This window comes from Triticum dicoccoides, chromosome 3A, assembly GCF_002162155.2.
Source record: "Triticum dicoccoides isolate Atlit2015 ecotype Zavitan chromosome 3A, WEW_v2.0, whole genome shotgun sequence".
NCBI lineage: Eukaryota > Viridiplantae > Streptophyta > Magnoliopsida > Poales > Poaceae > Triticum > Triticum dicoccoides.
In genome coordinates this window covers 347,759,984-347,765,500 of record NC_041384.1, presented here as the reverse complement: position 1 = coordinate 347,765,500, position 5,517 = coordinate 347,759,984, and positions in this window count along the sequence as shown.

Here is a 5,517-nt window from a genome sequence, read left to right as displayed (position 1 = left end):
GTTGCTGTTTTCAGTGACTTAGGATTTTGCTAAGTCTTTTCTCTGCTGTTATTTTGATGCCATGTAAACTTGATGCTACAGTGAGATCCGTGCTTATTTTGAAATACATCAGTAAGGATGTTTTGAACATGTAGTTATGCTCTATCCATTCCTGCCCCTGGTTGCAATTATGGAGTGCTCTAGCATGTCATTTTCTTACTTTACTTTTACTATAAAATGTTCCTGGCAGAATGTTAACATGTTAATCAATATTGCCATGGTTGTTGCTAGTGATCCATGCATCCTATTAACTTGCTCTTGACACGGTTAGCTTCATAAACATGTAATCTTGCTGTTGGTATGCTTATGTTGTCATTGAATGCTTTGTGATGAGTGGCATGAGCTCACAAAGTTGCTATCATAAATCTGTTTATGCCATGCTCTATTTTTCTTGTCTGAAACTGTTAATAAAACATGCTATGTTTACATGGGTGCCATCATAGCTTCTGTGCCTTTTTGGCTCATGTTCAGTAAGGGACTTTTGTTCTATGCATTTAGTAGAATAATGACATGCCTTTGTTTGCTATGATATGTTCCTGTAGCATGTTGTTTGCTTGCTCTAAACAGTGCTTCCTAATGTTTTTTTTGACATGTTAGTATTTTCACTAAGTCTGTGAACCTGATATCGTTTGCACTTTTGCCATGCTTGTTTGAACCTGTTCTAGTGTGATTTATCCGTAGCTCAGTGTTCATGTTTTGTCAATAATCTCGTGTACATCACTGCCATATGCTTTGTTGATATGTTGGAGTGCAGTAGCTTAGTTTCTTGTTGCATTCTAAGTGCCATATGTTGGAGTACAGTTTTGCATCAACCTTGTTTTGCTTGCCTTTTGCAAACCGTTCATCCGTTTTCGGTGATCTTTATATCGATTTCAACCGAAATTATATCATCTTTCCAGCAGCATACTTGGTTTGCCAAGTTGATGCCTTGTTCATTCTTTCCCTTCCGGAGCACGCATATGCATTGCATATCATATCTTGCATATCATGCCATGTATTGCATCATGTTGCTTGTGCATTGCACCGTGATTGATTGTTGTTCCATTGCTTGTGTTCTTGCCTTTGGTAGAGCCGAAGACGAGTACGTGAACAAGGAACCTGTTGAGTATGCTAACGAGGATCAAGCTTTCGACAACTCTGAGAACTTTGCAGGTAAGATGACCATACCTTCGAAATCACTTCTATCTTTGCTTGCTAGTTGCTCGCTCTATCGCAATGTTGCGCTACCTACTACTTGCTTATCATGCCTCCCATATTGCCATGTCAAGCATCTAACCCACCTTCCTAGCAAACCGTTGTTTGGCTATGTTACCGCTTTTGCTCAGCCCCTCTTATAGCATTGCTAGTTGCAGGTGAAGTTGAAGTTTGTTCCATGTTGGAACATGGATATGTTGGGATATCATTATTATATCTTTTACTTTAATGCATATATATACTTGGTAAAGGGTGGAAGGCTCAGCCTTATGCCTAGTGTTTTGTTCCACTCTTTCCACCCTAGTTTCCGTCATACTGGTGTTATGTTCCTTGATTTTTGCGTTCCTTACGAGGTTGGGTGTTATGGGAACCCCTTGACAGTTCGCTTTGAATAAAACTCCTCAAGCAAGGCCCAACCTTGGTTTTAACATTTGCCACCTAAGCCTTTTCCCTTGGGTTCCGCGGACTCAAGGGTCATCTTTATTTCAAACCCCTGGGCTAATGCTCCTATGAGTGTTGGTCCAAACTAGGCGATGTCCGGCGCCCCCTAGGCAACCAGGGTCTATGCCAACCCAATGTCTGGCCCATACCGTGTGCCCTGAGAACGAGATACGTGCGACTCCTATCGGGATTTGTCAGCACATCGGATGGCTTTGCTAGTCTTGTTTTATCATTGTCGAAATGTCTTGTAACCGGGATTCCCAGACTGGTCGGGTCTTTCCAGGAGAAGGAATATCCTTCGTTGACTGTGAGAGCTTGTGATGGGCTAAGTTGGGACACCCCTACAGGGTATAAACTTTCGAGAGCCATGCCCGCGGTTATGTCGCAGATGGGAATTTGTTAATATCCGGTTGTAGAGAAATTGACACTTAACTTAATTAAAATGAATCAATTGTGTGTGTAGCCGTGATGGTCTCTTTTAAGCGGAGTCCGGGAAGAGAACACGGTCTTGTGTTATGCTTGAACGTAAGTAGCTTTAGGATCACTTCTTGATCACTTATAGCTTCTCGGCCGTGCGCTGCTTCTCTTCTCGCTCTTATTTGCGTATGTTAGCAACCATATATGCTTAGTGCTTGCTGCAGCTCCACCTCACTACCTTCTCCTACCCATAAGCTTAAATAGTCTTGATCTCGCAGGTGTGAGATTGCTGAGACCTTGTGACTCACGGATACTTCCAAACAGATGCAGGTACCGAGGATACCCGTGCAGGTGATGCTACCGAACTCAAGTGGGAGTTCGATGAGGATTCGAGCCGTTACTACGTTTTGTTCCTGATGATCAGTAGTGGAGCCCAGTTGGGACGATCGGGGATCTAGCATTTGGGGTTGTCTTCCTTTATTTTGGTCGTAGTCGGTCTTTGAGTGTATTTGGATGATGTATGAATTATCTATGTATTGTGTGAAGTGGCGATTGTAAGCCAACTCTTTATCCCTTTCTATTCAGTACATGGGATTGTGTGAAGATTACCCCTCTTGCGACAAAACTACCATGCGGCTATGCCTCTAAGTCATGCCCTGACACGTGGGAGATATATCCACATTGTGGGTGCTACATCCCTTGAGTCATCGTGACTACACTACAAGATTGCACTCAAAAATAGATCTGACGAGAAAACGGCGAATGAAAAGGGGGTGAATAAAAATGGCAAATTTTTGTGCAGTGGGGGAGAGGAAAACAAGAGGCAAATGGAAAATAATGTAAATTGCAAGGATATGAGATTTGTGATTAGGAACCTGGTAGATGTTGGTGATGTCTCCCCAGCAACGGCGCCAGTAAGTTCCTTTGATGTCGCTTGAGATGTGTTGGTGTTTCCCCAAGGAATAAGGGAGGATGCAGCACAACAACGGTAAGGTATTTCCCTCAGTGATGAGAACAAGGTTATCAAACAGTAGCAGAACCATGCAACACTACATAAACAGTACTTGCACACAAATAACAAATACTTGCAACCTGACGCGTTAAAGGGGTTGTCAATCCCTTTTGGGTAATGGTGCCAAAAAGTGACGTAAGGATGGGATAAAATTGTAGTAGATTGATAGATGCAAATAAAAGTAAATAAAACGTAGCAAGGTATTTTGGGGTTTTTGATAATATAGATCTGAAAATAAAAGAAAAGGCATTTGGCAATATGGATCTGAAAGTATATGATAGAAAATAGACCTTGGGGTCGTAGATTTCACCAGTGGCTTCTCTAGAGAAAATAACAACGGTGGGTAGACAAATTACTGTTGGGAAATTAATAAAAAGCAAATAATTATGACGATATCCAAGACAATGATCATGTATATAGGCATCACGTCCAAGATTACTATACCGACTCCTGCCTGCATCTACTACTATTACTCCACACATCGACCGCTATCCAGCATGCATCTAGTGTATTAAGTTCATGAAAAAACGGAGTAATGCAATAAGAACGATGACATGATGTAGACAAGATCTATTCATGTAGGAATAGACTCCATCTTTTTATCCTTAATAGTAACGATACATGTGTGCCTTGCTGCCCCTTCTGTCACTTGGAAAGGGCACCGCAAGATCGAACCCATTACAAAGCACCTCTTCACATTGCAAGATAAATAGATCAAGTTGGCCAAATAAAACTCAAATATTGGAGAAGAAATACGAGGATATGACAATCAAGATTTGTATTAGTCAAGTCAAATTTGATCATAAACTCACAATTCATCGGATCCCAACAAACACACCACAAAGAGTCATTACATCAAATAGATCTCCAAGAGACCGTTGTATTGAGAATCAAAAGAGAGAGAGGAAGTCTAGGTACTAACTACGAACCTGTAGGTCTACAATGAACTACTCACGCATCATCGGAGAGGCACCAATGAGGATGATGAACCACTCCATGATGGTGTTTAGATTGGATCTATGGTTTTTGGAACTTGCGGCGGCTGGATGAACCCCTCCGTGATGATGAACTTATGCAAGGAGGTATTTATAGAGCGAAGAGGCGGTGCGGGAGGCCACCGAGGTGGGCACAACCGACCTGGGCGCACCTGGGGGACCAGGCATGCCCTGGTGGGTTGTGCCCCCTCGGGGCATTCCCCAGGTGCTTCTCTGGCCCATTTGGTGTCTTCTGGTCCAAAAAAATCCACAAAAAGTTTCGCTACATTTGGACTCCGTTTGATATTGATTTTCCGTGATGTAAATAACAAGCAGAAAACAAGAACTGGCACTTGGCACTATGTCACTAGGTTGGTCCCAAAAAATGATATAAAATGATTGTAAGACATCTAGGAATGATAATATAGCAGCATGGAACAATAAAAAAAATTATAGATACGTTGGAGACATGTCACGGAGGGGACCAACTGTTGGGAATCGTTGCATGGAAAACAAAAAAAATCCTACACGCACGCAATGCTCTATCCATGGAGATGCATAGCAACGAGGGGGGGAGTGTGTCTACGTACTCTCATAGACCATAAGTGGAAGCGTGGTTGATGTAGTCGAACTTCTTCGCGCTTCAACTGATCAAGTACCAAAGGCACGGCACCTCCGTGTTATGCACACGTTCAGCTCGGTGACGTCCATTGCCTTCTTGATCCAGCAAGACATCGAGGTAGTAGATGAGTTCCTTTAGCACAATGGCATGGTGACGGTGATGGTGAAGTGATCCTTGCAACGCTTCGCCTATGAAAGCACAAGTGCTCCCTAGGTGGTTTTGGTAATTAATGACAACATATCTCTTGTTGGACTAAGACTTTTACCTAGTATGTTTCAGATAAGTTCAACAATGAAGTGGCATGGACTAGAGGATGTGGAACCCCTTTAAGATGCTAAGGATAAAGGATTGGCTCAAGCTCCAAGCTCAAGACTCTACATTTTCTATTTTAGTGATCCAAGATCACATTGAGTCTATAGGAAAGCCAATACTATTAAGAAGGGATGAGGTGTTGCTTAATGGCTTGCTTGCTCAAAGTGCTTAGTGATATGCTCCAAAGCCCTCAACCGCTTTCTCACTTCCAAATATGTCCTACACCAAATATCCAACTCGGCCCCACCGATTCTTTCTATCCGGAGCCACCGAGTTCAGTTGACATAGCCACTGCCAGAAACCCTAATCAGTTCGATCTCACCGATGGGATCTCGGTCTCACCGAGATGGGCTTGCAAACTCTATGTTACCTGTTGCAATATTTTCGGTCCCACCGAGATATGCAATCGGCCCCACCGAGTTTGCTTGGCCAACTGTAACATCCCAAATTTTCAATTTGGAATGTTATACACTAGATCATCATTGCATATCATATTTTATTGCATT